This window comes from Harpia harpyja, chromosome 3 (assembly GCF_026419915.1).
Source record: "Harpia harpyja isolate bHarHar1 chromosome 3, bHarHar1 primary haplotype, whole genome shotgun sequence".
In the NCBI taxonomy this organism is placed as follows: Eukaryota; Metazoa; Chordata; class Aves; order Accipitriformes; family Accipitridae; genus Harpia; species Harpia harpyja.
Genome location: NC_068942.1, coordinates 26,819,959 through 26,841,257, shown reverse-complemented (window position 1 = coordinate 26,841,257; position 21,299 = coordinate 26,819,959). Strand labels below are relative to the sequence as shown.

The 21,299-nt window shown below is 37.6% G+C and overlaps 1 protein-coding gene across 50 annotated transcripts in view; it reads left to right on the top strand.

The window, feature by feature from the left end:
- The window catches only part of RIMS1 (regulating synaptic membrane exocytosis 1), a 341,727-nt gene that overhangs the window by 301,921 nt on the left and 18,507 nt on the right, over positions 1-21,299 (top strand). Inside the window, exon 1 of one of the 50 annotated variants that reach the window (XM_052781771.1) lies at positions 19,718-19,895. The exons of the other annotated variants lie outside the window; for them this stretch is intronic. The gene's annotated coding sequence lies outside the window, so the exon portion shown is untranslated. Of the gene's footprint in view, positions 1-19,717; positions 19,896-21,299 lie in introns of those variants that run through there. 50 annotated transcript variants of the gene reach the window in all.

The window sequence follows — 21,299 nt, the reverse complement described above, 5'->3', positions numbered from 1 at the left end:
CTTGCTATGTTTGTGGTATGAACGAAAATGAGATGTTTCTACATAAGAACCAAAGTTACTTGTTGTCCATCTCCTGTTTGTGAAGTTTAACATCAATAACCTGAAATGAAGCCATAGGCATTAACATTTCAGAGGGAGGTTACGTACTGTGAAGTGGAGCTGAAATCAAGTATTGTCACAAGGTGAAAACAGAGTGAAAAAAGACTCTGTTCATTTATGTGCATCTGTGAACTGGATACTTGGAAGGAATCTTTAAGTGTCTGATTGCTTCACTCAGGAAGCAACTGGCAACCTGAACAAAACCACATGAGAATCTTATAACGTATTTCCCTATGTAAAAATAGCACATGTCCTCACATGGAATTCCCTGCTATAGTGTATTTTCTGTAATTTCTGGTAATTTTCTCATTGAAGAAGTGGCTTTCTGTATATTCTTTTGAATTAAATTCCAAATTCCCAATTGCAGAAATGATACTGTCATGTAAGTGAGGAAATTGTCATTGAGCACTGAAATCCTGATAATCTTGTACTCCACAGTACAGCTGTGCTCCTTTTGGGTGCTCACTCTAGCTTTAAGAACACTCCTTCTTCATCTGGTTGACTGCCCCACATTTCACCTTCCAAGACTGATCTTAAGAAGGCTTTCTCTCATGGTTTTGTAGAATGACTGAAGTTTAGGTAAACATTTAGAAAAGACAACCCCATCCATTACACAAAATGTCCTCTAGTGGTGGAGAATATGCTGGTTCACTGGAGGGACTTAGTGACTGTTAGCAAGCACCACTATGCTGTGGTAAAAATAACGCTGCCTGGGAAACATGGAAATTAAACAGAGTAAAGCAATCTTCCAGGCTCGGAGCTACCTCGTTTCAGAGTAGACACTGCTAGAAAAAAAAATCTCAGTTTTTCATTTTCACAGTCTTTGGTAATGCCAGCAGGGGTAATTTCCTGTCCATCCTTGTAGTAATTTTGTGATACAACAAGAGATTTCATAGAGGTCTAGATAGTATGGACAGATAAAGCAGATAATAAATCAGAAATAAAATACCTGGAGGGTGAGGCCTTTGGGATAATGAGGGGTAGTTTGTTGTCTTTCTTGAGAAAGCAATTGCTTCTTTCCAGAATTTTGTTACTTTTTTACAAGGGTCGTGATAACCTTTTCTTGCAGTGGTCAGGCTTTGTTTTTTTTCACATTTCATTTTGATTGATTGAGTCTCAATTATAAACAATGCAAGGATGCATTTCTGAGCATGTTTCTTTTACCTCATAACCTCTTGAGTTTATGTTTTTATTACTGTAGCGAAAGAAATTGTGCTTATTTAAAAATTTGCATTTATTTGATAAGAAAGCTGAGTGCTAGACAAAAGTTCAAAAGACTTATTTTATTTAGACTTCAGTAAATCATCTATTATTATTATTAAACTGGATGGAAAGCATGAAGTCGGGAAGAAACTGGTTAGGGAGGAGGCATCAGCTGGTTTTATTAAAACAAGAGCCAGAGAGTGCTTACTGGTTGAGTTTCTAAGACAAAAACCACAGGCAGGTCTCGTTAATATTTTAATGAGAGGTAGCGTGTATGCTGCTAGAATATGCTGATGATACTGGTTTGGAAAGTATGTCACTTCCAGGCGATATAGAGGAAGGACTGATGAACTTGAGGACTAGAAAAATAGAACTCAGATAAAACGTGGTAATGCAGATTGCAAGATCATTCCTTTCAGAATGACTAATGAAAATTTCCAGATGCAATCTGGGAGCTCTGTCATCTAGAAGAAAACAGGAGGAGGAGGAAGACACGCGTATAATAAAAATCACAGAATGAATATAAGCTATGTATAAGATCTGGCCAGGGAAAAGGCAAATGCTACCCTGGGTGCATCAAGCAAGGTGTTTCCTTGGAGAGCAAAGAAAATGTTAACATTATTGAATGAGGCCCCACTGACAGCTCACCTGGAATACTGGTCGCTCAGCGTTCAAGAAAATGAAAGCTGGATGTTTGTGGGAATCAAGGCGTTGAAGGATGATTTACTGCCTGATTTGTTCAGCCTATAAAAGTGAAGGTTGAACAGGGATGTGATTGTTCTGTAAGAATGCAATGAGGGTAAACATCCAAAAGGCGGAAGAGTTTTTGAAGCTAAGGGGCAACACCATCAGAAACTGTGGTATAAGAACAAACAGGTATAAATTAGTTATGAATAAATTTTGTATTTGTCTCAAAATTACAATAAAGTTTCTAACAATCAGAACAGAGGGAGGGGTAGCTTAAACCTTTCAAAGCATTTAGCATGCTAGGGATGAAAAAGCTCTTTTTTTGTTTCTTATCTAGCATAATATCCCATTGCTGTTTTCATAGGATTTGTTTTCTGATGCTGTTCTTTTGTATTAGCATCTCCTGTTCATCCAGACAAAATGCTACAAGATCCCCAACTTTCTAATGGTAGATTCAGAAAATTATCTTGGAAGTCAGAATGTCCATGAGTCTTACAGCTATACAGTTACCCTGCAGGTTTAGTTTAGTCTTCTGGTATTCACCTGTTGTTCACTGTGTTGTAGAGGAGCATTTCCAAGTATTTGCTTGCACTGGGCATTTACCTCTGCAGGAATGCCTAGCATTTACATGTGAGCTTCCTTACCTACAGATACCTCCGTTTTGTTATCTTAAGTCTGCACGCTTTGCAAATCTTTTCCTTAACGTTAGACTGCGTGTACTTGAAAAGTAACTTTCTGCAGCCTAGCAGAAGTCTGGTGGTCCGTCCTGCAGCTCACTCAGTAGCCTTGTTTGGCTGTTCGGTATTATTTCTGTGAGAGTCTTTCCTATCCGGGTTGTTATTTTTCCCAGAGCAGGGCATTAGAGCTTGCTTTGCATAGTTGTGGTGATCTATGAGGACAACGGCTCTGTTGCACAAAAAGAATGGAGGGAGATTGACGTTAAGATGGATTTCTCTTTTCGGCCGATCTAAAAAAAGTCTGTAGTGCAACAGCAGGGATGGTGGTGGTGCCTTAGGGTGGGTGACAGGACCTGGGCTCTAAACCTGCCGCCCTGGCAGCAAAGAGCAGCAGGTCCCCTTGGACCCAGCAAAAGCTTCATACTCATCCTGCACGCACCCAAATGTTTCTGCAGCAGGAGGGGGGAAACGAACCAATGGATGAAGAATAATACTAAAAACGAAGCAAAAGACCTGATTATTTTTGTAAGAGGAACTCTTTGTTCTAGTAATGATACTTAATTCTTTGAAACCATTGAGTGAATGTAAGCATGTTCTCTTTTATTTACTGTTGCCGTCTAGCTGAGGAATTCACTACCCTTAATAGAAACATAATTCAGTTCCAGTTACTCATCTTCCAAAAGATTTCCTAATAAGGGCTAGTATTTTCAAACACAGTTCCGCCGCTCTGTTGAGTTAGTGTTACATGTGGCTCTTTTCCTTTTTCCTGAAACATAAATTTTGACTGTCTCCTGTTATGTAGTTAGTTGACTTGTACTCAAAAGCATTCATTTGCTTTTCTGTCTATTTGCATTTTCTCCCTAGATTTTTTAACAGAGATATTACAGCAGTAATAACTGTACTTTGGGCTATTTCCAATATATAAGTAGTGTGGGGTTTAGGAGAATTTACTCCTTTCCAGAAGTATAATCTTGATTTTAGCTAAGCTATGACATACATGCCTTGTAGAACTAGAATTTCAAAGTATGCCAAATGTATTTAATAAGTGTAGCTTCACTGTTATGTTTCTATTGGGTTTTTTAATGAAATGTTTTATAGAAAGACCTACTGATAATTCTATTTAACTAAGCTTTGTTTAAAGAGGATTTTTATTTGCTTTTTCATCTGATTCACACTGCATTCACAAGTTTTATTTTGTGCAAGTATAAACACTGAGCTGAAATAATATCAAAATTATGGCAGAAAAAGGAAATAGAGCGATGCCAAAGTACTATCAAGAGGGGAAAAAAGTCTACCAGCTTCACATTAAACATTTCTACATAAATACCTATATGTAAGAGAATGTCAGCCTTAAACTTGAATTTTATTACCCTTCATATGCTTCTTGCCTGATCAGGGCTACAGTTTCTGGCTTTCTGGAACTTGTGGGATTTTGTAGAAAGGTTTGGAGTACCTGCAGTCATCCAGAGGAAAAATACTCTCATTCTGTGGCACAGGAATGAATTCCTGTCTTAGAGAAGAATAAAGCCCCCTATTTTTAGAGTCAGGTGATCTAGCTTAATTTTGATAGACCTGAAATTATTTTTTTTTCCTTTCCAAAGCAGTCCTTTTCTTACCTAACATAAACTTTGATTTTCATTTGAATGAGATAGCCTGAGCTCCCAAATCCATACTAAAAAATTGAATAGTTGTTTCATGCTGAACAGACTATCTAGTTTAAAACTGGAAAGAACAGAAATAGCTGGATCTGCAGTATTTCCTTCACAGGGTTGTTCCGAGCATCTAGATGAAGTTTGGGGCAGAACTGACTTGTCATATACAATTGTCTACTCAGATGGCTGCTCAAGACTGTTAATGTCACCATTTTTTGTCAAATTTTGCAGATTCTCACACTATGGCCTTTTCCCTGATACTTTTGGTAAATGCAACACAGAATTCCAGAGAGCAGATCAAAATATTTCATAGAAAGAGAAATTTTGAAATCCGGCCAGTACATGGCAGTATTTCTTACAAACCATTTATGGTATTATTTTTCTCATGTAACTGAAGAATTTGCAATAATTTGAAGAATGTTTTAAAACTATTCTTAATTCTTCCCCACAAACACACAACTGAAATTTTCTTTGCACTCTTTTATAGATCACCTTTAATATTTTGCTTGCTTGCTTGTAGCTTTGGTGTAGCTACAGTCAAGGACAAAGTGGGTCTTTGCATCTAAATATGGACTGAGATTCTTCTTTGATTCCAGCACAGTATTTCAAATATGAATATTATATCTCTAAATCCATTCTGGGCAAGAAATGATTTAATTCTGGATCTTTTAGAAAATAAACCTGAGTTTTCAAAATCTTGAATTTTTTTTATAAAACTTTTATAAAAATGTGTGGTAATCATATATTTGATGATAAAATACTGGTGGGCTGAGTTTAAAAAAAGTGCATTTAGCTGAATGCAAAGAAGCATTAGATTCAGAGACACTGTTTTCATCTTAGCACTTTTACGTGTGAACATGAAGATGAGCTTTGAGGGATTTTTCAGTATTTTTTTTGGCTAGGAATAGAACTGTTAGCAACAGAATCCAAAGGAAAAGCAGTAAACCTAACCTAAGACAAAAAGGAGGATCAACAGGTGTTTTTAAGGGATTTGCAAGGATAGTAATGATCATCATAATAATAGTAAAGCTTGCCGCTTTTATTGCAGCTGATGATGTTAATGTATTTATAAAAAACCTGTATACATATCTATAATGTAACTAATAGAGTCTGCAATACAGATAATGGCCCTTAGGTACTCTGAATTGCATATTATAAGTAATGAAATATGCAGAACTCAGTAAAATTATGAAAAAATGTTCATAGGATTTTTTAAAAAAATAAGTTTCAAGTTTTTTGCCAAGTCATTAAGTTGGATGAAAAACTATTTCAATTCTAACAGCTTACGATGTCCATCTTGAAAGGACACAATTCAGCTTGAGTATTTCCTTAAATACAAATAAATATGAACGACATTTTAAAACAAATGCTGACAGCATCAGATAGAGCAGGTATCGGTTCACAAACCATTTCAGTGTTGCCAAATCTCCTTTTATTTTTTTTCTTTTCTTTTTTTCTGAAAAAAAATACCCAGCTCTCCCTCCTCCAATACTTTTTACAGATCATGAAGGGAGGTTGAGTTCAGCTGGCTGAGACTCAGATAACAGCAGCATTGCAGGACAGGAGAGGACAGATGATAAACGAGGACAGTCACTGGCCTTGTTCCCACATGCATCAGTCTGGCAGCATATCTGCTAGCCAGGGCTATTGGCCAGTCCAATGTTGACTTTGTTTCCAAGAAGAGAAGGAGCCGCGGTCTAATGTAAACTGTGTGACAACGGAATTTGATCTCTGGTTGTATAACATTTATTGCCCAGAGTCCTCTCCCTGCTTTAGATGGCATGTAAATTAAATTAACATAAGTAATAACCACTTTGGCAAGTCTTAAAATAGGACAAAGGTAGAAGAGATGAAAATGAGCACATCATATTACTTGCTAGTCCAAACTCGCTTCCTGCCAACCAATCTGATACGCAAAGAGAAGGGAAAAAAAAGGGACTGAGGCACCCGATGGATTTCTGCTCCTTCAGAACAAAGCTTGGCTCTTCAGTGGCGTCCGCTTGCACTGCATGTGTGAACGCTGCTCGTGAGCAGTGGGGTTCATCCCATGGAACTGACTGCTCTCTGTGCATGTGGCTGACTTTCATCAAAGCATACCAGGCATGATTTCTTTTTAAGGAAATCAGTCAGAGACTAGTGAGAATTTAACAGAGGTTTATATTTGGCAATTTTTTTCTATTTCTACAGTATCTTTTCTTTTTCCTTTGTGCTGGTATTTCAAGTGTTTAAATTAAACTTTCAGTGATTGTTAGGCACTCCATTTGACTAGCCAGTTTGTTGCATCTGCTAAATTTTCTTCAAATTGCCAAGAAAAGGCAAAGAAAAAAAACAGCCAAGGAAGTTAGCGAAGTTGGGATCTCTAAGTCATTGGCATGTTGTCAAAGTGCAAATATTTTTATCAACTGTGGCGTATGTTTACAGTTTCATCAGCATTTTGAATGTTGTGCCAGCCTTTCTTAAGTTTGCTAAGTGTGCGAATTTTAGAATGTGATGGTCCTATAACTTCCGAAAGGGGACTGAGAGTGTAAAATGTTAAGTTTGTTTAAATCTGTATTGATTTCTATTGCATTGTTAGGTGCTACATATATCAGTTACTTGGTATAACTTACTCTAAGGCATGAAAATACTGTGCAATATTGAAGTTGAATTACTGTTTCCTGTTGTACAGACCTCAATATAGTTAGTTACTTAGACCTCAGCAAACAGTACATGTTGCCTCTATATATCCTCAGGTCTCTGTTGGAAGGTTCATCCCTGAACTTGCCTGAATTTACTAAAATTTGACAATCTGTTTAGATTTTCAGACTGAAGTCTACAAATATTTAACTAACTGCAGTGTCATAGACTTAAGACATTCAAAGGACTGAAAGAGTAAACTACAGTATTTTTTTCGGTGATCTGTTGTGTGTTTATCCTCATAAGTTACGTGAGAATTGCTTTGAAATTACTTAGTATTTATAAAAGTCCTTGATGCTCACAGACAGACACTCATATATGGTTTATTTCATTTACTCACATAATCATTTTTCATATTGCAAAAGTTCGGTTTCTGGTGCCTGATAGCTTCAAAAGCATTGCTTTACAAGAAATCTTAGAAATGAGATGTTTTTCTTCTGGGAAGCTCTAGATGTCTGGCAATCCCAGCAGAAATTCCCAGTGTTTGACCAGTCAGAATTGGCCACCCATTCCTGCTAGATTCTGAAAAATGCAAGATCTGATATTACTGAAGAAAGAAACCAAGGCAGAAGAGTCCGTATGAGAAGGCAATGTGAGATACTGCCTCTTCGCACTGTCAGTACAGAGGAGAAACCTGTTTTACTCTCCTTCGAGCACTCTTGCTGCCTCCTCTCCAGTTTCCTCATTTACTTCTGTGATTTGTGAAGCACAGGAGTTCCGTGGTTAGAAAAGATAGGGTGGCTGCCCAAAACAGACACCCAACTTCTGTTTTTGAAGCTTGGGTTAACTGGGTGACTGATTTCGATATTAAATGGTGCTTGCAAAATACCAGTGTGAAACAGTATTGAAAGCTGATTTTTTTAATGGTGGCTTTTGTGTCTTTGGGATAAAAACCAGTGTCCTGGGAATCCATTTATTCATGATGATTTTTCTGGTCTCAGAACAGAACTTGTCAGATTGACAAGTTATCTTAACACAGGTATATGCAAATGAATTTCCTATTTATAAAGCAGGTTAAGGGAGGAATCTCACGGCTGCTGTTTTGATTAGTTTTGCTTTCACGTGGCTGTTGCTGGCTTTATTTATAGCTCTGCCATTTGATTAGATTTGATGGTGCTAAGTGTTCTCTCTCAGAGCGTGGCCAGAGTGAAACACTGAATTAGGTATAGATGTGACCCAGGATTTATGTATAAAAGTAAATCGGTTTTACCCATCACTCTCCTTTTGAAAATTATCCTACTAACCATCTTTTCTCCTGCCTGAGCAGCTCTTTTCTAGAGTTCATGGTCAGGGCAGGGTGGGGGGATTTCTTTGACAAGGCTCATCAGCTTGCTTCAGTCTGGACTCCAAAGTGACTAAAATGTTAATAGGGGAGGATGTTCAAGTGGCATTGAAAACAAACTCCAGGGTGTATACACAGCAGAGTTGGCTTAGTTTTTTGCATACTGAAAGTATTATGTTGAAGTTTAGTATTTATTGATAGGAAAGGGATAGTTTACCAGGAGAACATTTTGAGTTGTCTCCACCTTAGAGGCATACCATGGTAGGAACCAAGTGGTTCTGCCTAGGCAGAGGTGCTCCACAGCACTGTGAAGTGGTCACTTCTTAAGAAAGGTCTGATTAATGTAGTAACCAAACTCTTTCTCTGGAGTCTCAGTAATGGCCCTTGTGAGGCACAGCCGCTCCAAGAGTTGGGTGTGACAGAACTGAGTTCCATTTGTATTGCACTTAGTTCTCCTCTGATGTGAAAAAGATGCACAGTTCTGGCAACAGGCTCATATCACAGCAAGAAGAGAGCTGTCATCTCTAGCATGTGTTGGAACAGGCAACTTTTGATATATTTATGCAGGGATTATAGAGCCCGGTCGGGACTTAGCTCTTAACAGAAGAGCCATTGTCATTGACTGGGGAATCCAGGAGAAAAAGCGACTGAGAAGGTGACAGAAACTGTGGTACGTTTGAGTAGCAGTTCGCAGTTTTACTTTAACAGCACTTACATAGCTGAAAATACAGTTACATTTTTGTTCAGGCAGCATTTTTATGCTCCATGCCTGGGTACAGGCCTTTACCCTATACTCTGCTTCAAGAGGGTAGACATGTTTATGGCCAGCTTGGGAACAATGGCAAGAAATTCGATGGGATCCCCAAATTCCTCTTTTAGCCAAGGTTTGGGCGTTCCCAGTCTGCCTCACAGTAGTTTCTGGTCCAAAGTTTGCCCATGGCCAAAATCCCAGGTCCATTAAATTGTCTTGCATTTATTTTGGAGCCTGTGTTTTTAAACATCTGACCATGTTCCCGAAGTATTCAGAAGAGTGACTCTTCACAGTAACCACCTCCAGATTGCAACAGGCTACTGCAATACCAGTTAAAGTTTACTGACTTGGGCAGGGGGATACTCTGAAGAGGGCAAAAAGCCCCTCTCCAGTCCTAGTTGATGTGGTCCAGGAACAAATCTTCCTGTGCAAATGCTGGTGACTGAATATTTGACGTCATGGATTGTTTCATTTACCTGGTGCCATTTTATTGCATGTGGCAGCTGCTTTCATTGCTTTACTTGCTCTGGATCAAAAAAAAAAAAAAAATCTGGGGCTGCATCTAGAAAAACTTGAGCACAAATCTTCCAGCCACTAATTCCCACTTATTGCGCTTATCTCTTCAAGGAATCCCATATGTCCGTGTCTCTCACATCATGCTTTTTCAATACACCGATATGGTACGAGCTGTACGTCAGGAACTGGAGAGGGATTGTGGGATAGAGAGGGGGAACCCTGCCGTTGACAACTAGAGAGGCACCGTTCTTCAAAGCAGCAGACCGGGAGCCGTAATCACAGCAAGTGGGATTAGTCTGAGCAAGTGTAGGTGCCCACGGAGTAGCTGTCAGTTCATCACTTTCTTTCTAGGCAGCAGAGAGAAAGGTACGCTTCTGCGCATGGCTTATCCATCCTCAAGTAAATACCTGAGATAGCAAAAATGAACTGCACCCTAAAATACCTGTTTCTCTCTATACGCTCTAAAAGGAGTCTGGCAGGACTAGCTCCAGTACAGCATTGACAGACACGTAAAATTCCCTTCTGCTCCCAGCCTTTGCCTTGGTTCCCCCTCAAAGGCCAGCAGTAGCAAGGGCTTCGGCTGCCCCAATCCTTCATCTCCTGTAGCTGAATCCTGCAAGGTTTTCTGTTGCCCCTCTTGCACAGAGGAGAGGGACACGGCAGAGTTGCCTGGATAGAAGAGGTCTTACTTCAGAAATGACCCAGCTGCTGAGCTACCCAAAATAGAGACTTTCTTTTTCTTGCAGCTTGGTGTGCAATAGGCAAACTGTGTCGCAGCACCGGGTTTGATCCTCATCTTGCTGCATGATAGCAAAGTTCAAATTACAAATTCAAGAGTGCCTTTGGCACACTTACAATGAAATTACCACTTTTTAAAGAGGGTGTATTTTTTCACTGGTACAACTGACTTAAGTTTTCTGATGCTATTTTTGTAGGAGATCAGATAATGTTCTTACTAAGATGGAGTAATTCTCTACCTTGTAAGCAGTTTCTCTCATTTGCTCTGCTGATTGCTCAGCATCCATAAGAGTGGCAGGATTTGGTTGCAGATGTGAAGTCAGAGTTTTCTAAGTCTCTGTGTGAATGCTAATCAAGAGTTACATATATATGTGTGCCTATTTTATATTTTTTTATTAATTGTTTGCATGAAGGAAGCCATTAATATGTTTATATAAAGGACAGTGAGATTGTCAGCCTCGGAAGAAAAGTACTGCCATGAAAAGCCTTTAAGAAGTCTACTGGTTAATTGTTCTACATGTGATCAAATCAGAAGAAATAAGGGAAGGCAGTTTTAGGTCTGATGATCTCCTTAACTATCTTACCTTTTCTGATAAGCGAATGCCATCATTAGAACTAACACTATGTAATTGTTATAAATCTTTCCAGTCAAACCAAAAATCGAATCACCATGTAGATGGAAATGACACAGAGAATTGTAATTTTATTGTAACTTTAATTAGTTGCACTGTCAGCACAACTGTCATGATTCAAGCCTTTCATACATTGTCATCAATCAAGCATAATATGTAATAACAGCATTGTCCTGTGATACCTTGTTTATGATGAAAATGTAAGTACTTTCACTAATAATATTCTTTTTTCAGTGTACCATTAACACAAATACAACTTTTTTCTATTATGTGACACTGCCAGTTTCTACAAACTGGGAATATGATAATGCTTTTAGTCTTCAAAGGGCAATCAGAGAGCACAGCAAGCTGCAATATGCTGTTATTCATCTAGTGCTGCCATGTGTTTGGTGCTGGTATAATGAGCAGTAAATACGCAATCTTAGTTTTACGGGGGGGGGGGGAGAAAAACTCTTACATGTTAATGCTTTTATTGATAATATGCTTCCTTATTATCATATTAATATTACTTTTCACATATAATTGCAAATAGTCTGTTGCTGAAAGAGCAAAAATATTTGGACAACATGAACTTGAGTTAAAAGTGAGGAAGAGAAAGAGTGAGGCGAATCAAATGTCCAGCTGGATCAGTGATTGCTCCCAAAAGGAGGGCTGAATGATGTCAGTTTAGGGTGACAGATAGGACTTCTGACTTTTCTCATTTTTTACTCTCTGTCTGTGTTCACGTGGTGCCCATCACTACAGTATTGGCAGTACTTACGACAGAAGCGGTGTGCCATAGAGAACTAGGATCATCAGTAGTTTATAAAAGAACTGTGAATGAAATGAGGTTGCAAAACTGAGAAGTGAACCCTGATGCTTTGCATCGCAGCATTCCTTTTTCACTTAAAGACTTTCCTTCTTCCCACAGGCACGCCAGTCGGCATGTTACATACACAGGCTGTTTGTCTTTATGCATAAAAAGTCCTCTTTGTTGGTGGGATATGCTTATTTTTAAGAAATCAATTGCTCCTGAGAGCTTGTTGCTGAAAAATCCCATTGATTTCAAGCCATGATTCATGGCTTAAGAATTTGGTAACCCGATAAGACTGTTTTGTAGAATAGATGGATGACCTTTTGCAGATTGCTTTTTTTCTGTTTGTTGTCCAAAGCTTTCTATCCTGGTCAGAGTTGCAGCAGCAGTATAGCAATCATTTTGCAATCCCAGCTGGAGCAAGAACTGCTATGGCTACTATGTAAACATGTACTGTTGAACTTCGCTTTGTAGTGCAATTTATTTTATGCGCTCTTAATTTATGTTCTGACTTTTATAGTTCATGTCAGACCTCTTTAATAGTAGCGATGGTTCTTTGTTCTTTGCATTGTTGGCAGTCGTAGACCTTAAAGCATTTTACAAAGGAACGGTAAGTGCCATTGTCCCATTTTTATTGAGGAACAAACTCCAGGACTGGAAGTGACCGACTGCAAATCTCACAGCCTGCAGAAGAGCCAAGACTTCCTAAAAACTTATGACTGTAATTACCAGATTTAAAAATATTTGTGACTGTTTAAAGTACCTAGGAGCACATTATAAGAGATATAGTAATCTCATTGAAATGATGCTGGAAAAGAAACAACCCAGAGTGCCCGCAGAGTGTGCCTGCATGTGTGTGAGCACGTGTGCGTAACCTTTAGTTAGGGGTATTGTTTTAAGCAAAGATTCCGTGGGACCTTAAATGTCCATACATTAAAGCATGTCTAAATATCACTTCCATATTAAACATGTTTAATAATATTTACAATACAAACTAGGACAGTGTCAGCTTTCTTGAAATGGGAATCTATGACTGAAAGCAATACAACGTTTGACCCCTACAACACGTTCTAGTAGGACTCACACCTCTGTGCTGCTGGGATATAATGTGGGTCGTGCATACATTTGTCCTTGGCTTCGCTTAGCAGCTTCATTTCTTGTGTCCTCCTAGTAATAGTGCTTCTGTTTGGGGGATTTCAGTTAAATGCTCTACCAGGAAGGACTTGCTTTAAAGTTTAACACAGTACATTATTCTCTGCAGAGTAAAATTAGCTAAATGAGCAAAGAGTAGTACCTGATTTCTTGACATATTTTAGTGATATTATTATAAAAGGTATGTTGACCACAAGCTGAGTCAGAACTTCACTGTAAGAAGATTCCTAAATTTTTTTAACTTGGTGAACTCAGTTGAACTGTGAAGAAGTGCGTAAGATATGTGAACAGCTCATTAACTAAATTAAAATAATTACAAATAGATTCATCCGTCACTGGGTAGCCTTGAAAATGTGTATGTTTATACTCGCATCCTGCTGACCATTCTTTCAGCTCATATTTTGTACTTCAGAACATAGCATGGTGACATTTGTTATCTTACTTGATGGCACAGTGCTGAACTCTCTGTAACAAGATCTTTTTATTCAGATTGCTAGTTTTTCTATCAAAATAATAGCTTATCACTGTCATAAGTTATCTTTACAACATACCTGAAAATACTGTGGTTACGTGCCTTGCTGAATAGGAAGATGGCATGATAAGCGATCACTTAAGTGTACGCCAGATGTTTTTTGTAATACTGAAGAAAAGCAGACCAGAATTTCACCCTGATTCTGGGTTGGTGCTTTATTTGCTATTGTGTTGTTGGGATGAATAGAACAGAACATATTATAAACTCATGGACTGTGATTTATATTAAAAACCATAATACTATTTTATATAGCTCATATCCTAGTAGCTAGGTAATTGTAATTATTTCAAATTTTCAGACACCATTGTGCTGGAGCAGGATTTTTAGGGAAAGTTGACTTTGGTTTCTAAAGTGCATTATTTTCCTCACTGTTGAAATACCATATTGTCACATTACAAACATATTGGAAGTTTTATTTAAATATGATGCATTAAGCATCTAGATGAGGGTGAAGTCCAGTCCTATGTATGTTTCACAGGGAAGAGTCCCATGGAGATCTACACATGATGAACTTGGACCTTGGTGAAAATTCTGCATGGTTTTGTGAACAAGTATGTAAGACATAAAAAAAATGCTTCTTCCCAATATAGAGGAAAAGAAAACATTCAATAGGACCGTGCACTTTGGATTTGTTTTAAATTACCCACGCTTTTATATTTAGCTTGATATAGTCAATGAGCCTGTGTAGCCCAAAGTTCCTCTGAAGATGACACAAAAATGTATAGAAAAGTTAAGGCCTTTGAAAAAGTTTTGGTCTTCATTGTGCATCTTCCTCTTTCCCAACTTGGCATACACATAATACAGTCTTCAGAGAAAGACCACCACTGGACAATAGTGTCCAATCAAGGGTTAGAAAGATGGCTTTTACTTAAAAATTTCTGTGGAAGAAAACGTAAATTCTTCTAAGAACTTTTCTGGCTATATATTGAAAGTTCTTGACTTGAGAGAAATGCCTTCAGTTTTCATCTAGAATATGTTCTTTTTGTTAAAAATTAAATACATGTCTTTAAAGCTGAGGAAAATAGGAGATATTGTAAATATATATATATATTCTTTTGGAAACTGTATGCAATGAGGCACGTTGTATGAAAGAATTATGAAGTAAAATAATTTTTAGATTTGAGTCATCTTTCGGTGACATTGGCTCCTGTTGCCACTGAAATGCACATGAAAACTCACTTCAAAAGAGACTGGAGATTGTCTTCATTACATATCTTCAGTGCTGCATCACTAATGGATAAGGCAAATCCTGTGATTACAGTCTCCTTTTCACAAATATCCTCTTTCTAATAGCTGACATGCTAGTTTTTATATTTTTCATAGTCTAAAGATGGTGTATTTAATAACATATAATCATTATTATCTAAAGGCTCTGAAATAGTTATTATACTAATGATGTATGTTACTTAAGCTTATTCAAAGTTGCTTCTATATTGTTTTTCTAGCAGTAGCTATATCATTTAACTTATCAAGGAGCTTCCCAAACTTTTCCTTTTGTGATGGTTGCATGCTCTTGATGTTATCTTTCATTATGATTTTATTAGAAGTTACCTGACAATAAGTTTTATTATGTCCATCCAGTCTTTACTTACTCAAGAGGGTAGTAATACCAGTTTTAGATAAATGAGCTGGGATTTATGCACTTTTTATTGTTTGGTTGTTGTTTTCTTTCCAATATTCCATCATGTTAGATTCTGTGGTACTCATGGAGTTTTAAAATCTGTTATATTATAGAGGCTATAATAGCAAAAATACATGTTTCCTTAAATAGCATTTCATAATAACAGAGCAAGATCATGTTTTTAAGTTTTATCTTATGTGATTTTGATTTATATTGTATATAGCAATCTTTTTTTCTGTGCATATATTGTGTTTAATCCTTATTTTGACGACATCTTACCTGCATAGAATTTACGTGTCTTATTTTTGCCTACTATATAACTGGCCGATGCTATTTTTATAGCAACCTGTACTCAGTAACAGCTAACCTCTCACCCTGTGAACACACCCAAAAAGAAGCACTCTCATTAATGATCATAGTAATCCTGAGCAGCAAATAGAGCTTTATCTGTCAGTTCCAAGAAAAAATACTATCTGAAATAATTTGTGTAATATACAGATAATAAGAGATTAGTGCATCTGTTCCAAAGAGCCTGACCTTCAAACCATTAGCTCTGCAAGATTCAAGCACCATGGTGTAATTCTGCTATGAAAGGCAAGTTTGTTTTACTTTTGTATTTTACGATCTTCATCCATGAGCTAATATATATTCAAATCCCTGGAACGATGTAGTACTACTTGGCTTAAGTTATTCTATGCTAAGTTAGAGACTACAATTACTGTAAAAGGCAAGTTTCTGTTTTGCCAATAGTAAGCCTAGGACTGTGAAAATAAGGTGTGCTTATTATATTTTCATTTTGTGCCATCTACTCTGGGGAGCCATCTTTCTATATGCTATCTGCAAGTAAATAAGGATTTTGAAATCTGTGGTTCAGACTGGCTGATTGATTACTGTAGATTTTCATGTTTGGTTTTATGATGTGGATTTGAAAGTTTCCCTTCATACCAAGCTGTTCGATTTTCTGCTACCCTTTCTCATTTTCTTCGTGCCGATGTCTATATGCAATTTTTGTTTTCCAGTTTATTTTAAAATGGTTGTCATCTCTTCATCTGTGATAGGTTTGTTAGTGCCCTCTATATCAAAACAGCAAGAAAATGTAATGTTCGGTCTTAGCCTCTGCTTTTGGATAATATAGAAAGAGAAAAATGGCCTGTTAAATAGTTTGGAAGTATTGGAATTAGCTTCATATTGTGCTGGAATGTCCGTTATTAGCATACATGGAGCAACTTTTGCAGATATTATATTAGCTCAAGACAAGTGCCTTTAATCATTAAACTTACTAATATGCCTGCACCATTGCATTAAAAATTGTAGTTCAAGTAACCCTGTGTTTTACTTGGCATAGCATTTTGGAAGTGTTTTCACTTCAGAAATAGCTAGAAGTTTGGGAGGGAGTTGCGTTTTTTTCTGTGGAGATAGGCTGTATTAGCACCATTTCATTTTCTTTTTCCATCTCATCCTGCCTTGTGTTTTAAAGGGCTTTAAAATTTGATAAACACTCGCTGTCTGCTTGTATTTATTGGCTCTAATTCAGATCTTTCAAATACTAATTTATAATATATGGCTAATTCTCCCTTGTGCTTGTATTTTTCTTAGCTTTTTATCGTGTTTGTAACAGATTAATTATATGAGAAATCTATTATCAAACAAGCCAACAGTCACAATAAAGAAATCTTGCTTTGTAATAAAAATTTAGCATAATTTACCAGAGAAAACACAGAACAACTCTTCCTGTGTCAGTACCCTTTCTGCCTGGTGTCTGTTGACCGTTGTCTCATCTCCTTTGCCTTTGAGAAGGACGAGTGCTTCCTCGCTAAGCAAGGTTTGCAACCCAGAAAAGGGAGCTGAGGAGAATGAGAAATGGGCAGCCATAGGGACCTGCAAAAATAATCTGGATTCATTTTTAATGGCAAAAAGCAAGGTGTTAGAGAAAGTCCTACTATCTCGCATCTCTCCCTACCTTGCCCGGTAATCAAAGCCATACTGATGCGGTGACAATTTTTTGTGCTGGTGTCTGTCTGCGGCACAGCTGAACCTTTACGTCTTGTCAGGAGGGTTTTCCTCAGTGCATATTTGATAATGGGCATAAACCAGCAATACTGGATGCAAACCTTAGGATTTCGTAGCAGAGTTATGCCAGAGCATTCATTTGGGAAGTTTGGCTGAACTATCTGTCTCTAAACTGTGTCTTCGTTTACAGTTGTCCACTTTCAATAATATAAACACAAAGGGAACAATTATATCTTACAGTTATGCGGTGTTTATCTAGCACAGATCCACTGCCCAAGTCCGTAGGTGTTTTTACATACTGACTGCTGTAACTAATGTAAACCAGTTTGAACGTAATGCCACAAACAGCTGTTTTAAAATGAAAACATTCAGCAACTGGCTTGCTCACTACTTACCTGTCTTAACTACTACTGTGAATAAAAAGCTGATTAAAAAGGTAAATTTTGCACCAGCACCACCATTAAGCGGATTTGAACTCTAGCTGACCAAAAGACGGAGCCTCTCCTGAGTTTTTAGTCTCCCTTCTGGCAGCTGTTACCTGGGCTGACCTCAAATGCGAGAGGTAGGTCCGTATGTCATCGCAACATAGCTGTCTTGGGACTTTATGTAGTCACATTTAAAAAGAAATTAATTCAAAAGCAAAGTAAACCTTAGCATAGGTACTTAGGCTGAAGAAGAACGTGGCTGTATGTTACTGTAGCTGAAACTTCAGAGGGATCACTGATGGTGATACAAGGTACAGCACTACAAACAAGGTTGCAAAAACAACATGCACATTTATGTTTAGGAATGTAGAAAGTTTAAATGAAAGTTTGTTTTGGGGTGTGGTACTTTGGAGGCTGCCCAGAAAAATTTGCTCTGTAGAGAGTCCGAGGCTCGAATTCGCTCTTCCTGCAGTGGTGGAGGAACAAGCCAAGCTTTTGGTCAGCCTTTCTGTTACAGATCTGGAATTGCAGATCAAACAGTTAACAATCCTGGCAAGGGGTTTTGATCATACAAATAAGAAAAATAAGGAATGATTTTTCCTGAGACTAGGAGAAGGAGTGTAAAGGAGGAAAGGCTGTGACTGAAGTGGGGGCTTTCTGGGAGCCTATGGCGTGAAAGCCTTCCCTCCATGGGTTTTTTATTTAACTATACACCTCTGTTGAGTTTCCCTGAGTAAGAGCCTGAGTGGGAGGGAATTTCTGTACACTTGACATAAGTGGAGCACTTTGTGTAGAACTGCTCAACAGGGCAGCCTGGTCTCAGAGCCTTTGCCGTGCATGTGCTTGAAGGCACGTCTCGGGAGGGTGACAGGCACACATTAGCAGCTACCAACATCAGCATTTCATTCCTACCATGGCATTGTACTGACCTTTGGAAGATAAATCTTTCCATTTAATTGTATTTTTCTGTTTTAATTTTTTTTAACATATATCACGAGAGAACTGCAAACCATATGACTACGTATTTTTCAAAAAGGTGGTAAGCCACCCTCTCTGTGGGATTCTGAGCATCATTTCTAAATGTGTACTGCAGAGCAAGAAGATACAAATTATACAAATTACTTTAACCATTGCACTATATAGGAAGTCTGTGCCTATGCAGTGAAAACAGGTGGACATTTCTGCATAGGTGTGACATTGAGATATACTGCATCCCCACTGCGGAGGATTTTGAATTTGTTAGTCACCCATACAGTATTTGCAACCACAAGTCCTGTTACATCTTTATTAGCTGAAATGCACAATATCATTTGTGGCATTTTTCTCATTAATCATTTTACGATACTTTAAATAATCAGAACTTCACCATAACTTGAAGATCCACTGGAGAGAAATTTATTGCATGCATGTTTTTCGTTTTCTCCCCATTATAATTCTTTTTGAAACAGTTTTCTTCTTTTTGCTTGACAAATGCTGAGACATTTCCTTTCTCCTTTCTATCTCTAATCAACCTGATGTCCAAATTCATTAGGTTGGGTACCTCCTTTCTTTGTAAAAGAGAGCGAGAGAAAGCACATCGGTCCCTACAATGCTTGAGTGCCAAGTTGATAAAGGTTTGTTAAATTAATTGATTCTTAAGCAGTTGCAAGAGGAAAGCATATTACATTTTTGGAGTCGAGTATCAGAAAAACTGAATGATTTGACATGGAAACAACTCTGTGGCAAAGTCTGTTTCCTCAAAATGAAGTTTAAAGATGAAAGGGGTAATTCAAAAAGGAAGTTCTGTTCTCAAAATGCACATGGGTGTTTAGGAGGCAGTGAAACTTTAACTTTGGTGTGCTCAAAGTCCCTCTAAGACAGTAACATTGTTAAGAATTTTCTATAGCATAACTGTAATTTAGTATTTAATGCTAATTTGATGGTCTCTCAGCTTTGCAATTTTTCAGGTGGTTTTGTACCAAAATTCATGCAGAATGAGTCAAAATCACCAAGACAGAGAAATGTATTTCTGGGTTTGTCTGACTCTCCTCATCCAGTGCTGAACAGCAGCGTTAAAAAAATGCATCAACCAAGGTTACCAAGAATATTTTGTGCTCTTCTCTACTTGCACATCACTAGAAAATACACTGCTGACTGAATTTTTTAATGTTTCGTCAATATATTATGAAGTGCTAGCTGGCAGGTAGTTCAGTACTTTTTCACTGCAAGGCCCTATAATGTAATCAGAGTTGTAAAAGGAACTTGTGAGTGAAGCAACTTGATCATTCCTCGCAGTGCTGCCGTGCCAAGTGGTTACAGGAGAACGAGGGAGAGGCAACGCCAAGACCCCAGAGATTTATTCTACCCAGAAACAGCACGAGTTACTTAAACAAAGGTGAATTTGCTTTAGGTGCCAGCTGCTTGCTAAGGATTATATCGTAGCCGATGTTTAATTTTGCTTAAACCAGAGGTAAGCCTGTATTTTCTGTGTGTTACTGTGATGAGCCTACTTATTAGTCTGATCTAGCAGCGTGTGTTAGTCTGGGGTTATAACTTTGCAATGTTACAGTCACTAAGGAAAAACCAGTGCTGGCGTGATACTCCATTGATCTGATACGCTAGAAATGATTTCTAAAGGCAGGTTAGTAACATTTTTAAAGGGAAATGTGATACCCACCTGGGAGGTGCTCTTAGTGGTAAAATAAAACTTGAAGGGCTTGAAAGTTGCCGTCCAAACAAATCAAACCGCAGAAAAGGTATGGCATATTCAGATCAATTTACAGGATGCAAATTGTTGTGAGGAAAAGGAGGGGACTGTTTCTGAAGCTGTAATGTCTCCTGATTAGTATACTGTGCCATTAAATTCGGGTTAGTATTCAGAAACTTTTCAACTGTACAAGAAGGCATGTAACATCTTTTTACTAGAAGATGCTTTGGCACCAGTGGTTTTGACAGTGTTTCAATTTACAGTTTTTATGGAAATTATTAAAAGAATTAGGCTTTGGGTTGCCATTATATACATCACACTTCTCAGGAAATTTTTTGAAGATGCATAGCAATAGTAAGGTTTTTTTATTAGTGATATCTTATAAATTGTCTCATGGGTGATATCATCTTGTAAAACATTGTCTTTTAGTAATTATACTGTCATTTTATGTTTTTAATAATAAATACTGAAGTATTTGTAATTGTGAAGACTCTTATTTAAAAACAGTCTCAAATTTACTAAAATTGCAATGGCTGCCTAGAACCAAAAAAGACGTCATGCAGTTACTTAAATATGTTTAAATTTTTAAAGAAATAAAATGTTGTTTTAGTTTATCTGAAGAATCTCTTCTACTTTCTCCTGCATTACAATGTTGTTTTCCCCTCCTGTATTAACTGGCAGGTGTGTCCCAGCACCCTTTCAGTGGACAAATGTTATCTCTGTACCATATGTCAGTTCTCTTCTAAGGGTTGGCTGGTAATAAACGATGTTGGTAATGTAGGGCTGTGTTTTGCTGTAAAAATGTTACTGTTGAAGTGCAAACAGCTTTTCTGAGCTGCATTCATTCCGTCTGGCTTTCTCCTCCAGTCTAACAAAGCCAAGAATATGTAAGAAACAGAGTGCTTGAAATTTTATAAACTGTTTATATAGTAAATAATTTGTTGGAAACATGACTTTGTTGTGTTCCTAATTGAATTTCACTGAAAGAGGCTTTAAGAGTTGAAGAACTAGACATGTATACCTATTACCAGTTTCATTGACATATTCTGCTTTTATATAGCTCTTTGCATATGTGTAAACAAGGTAATTAAGATGCTGTTATTTCTGTATGTTTATGAAGTGTGTTTAGTGCAATCCCAGCAGTAAAAACTCGTTACCATGTATCAT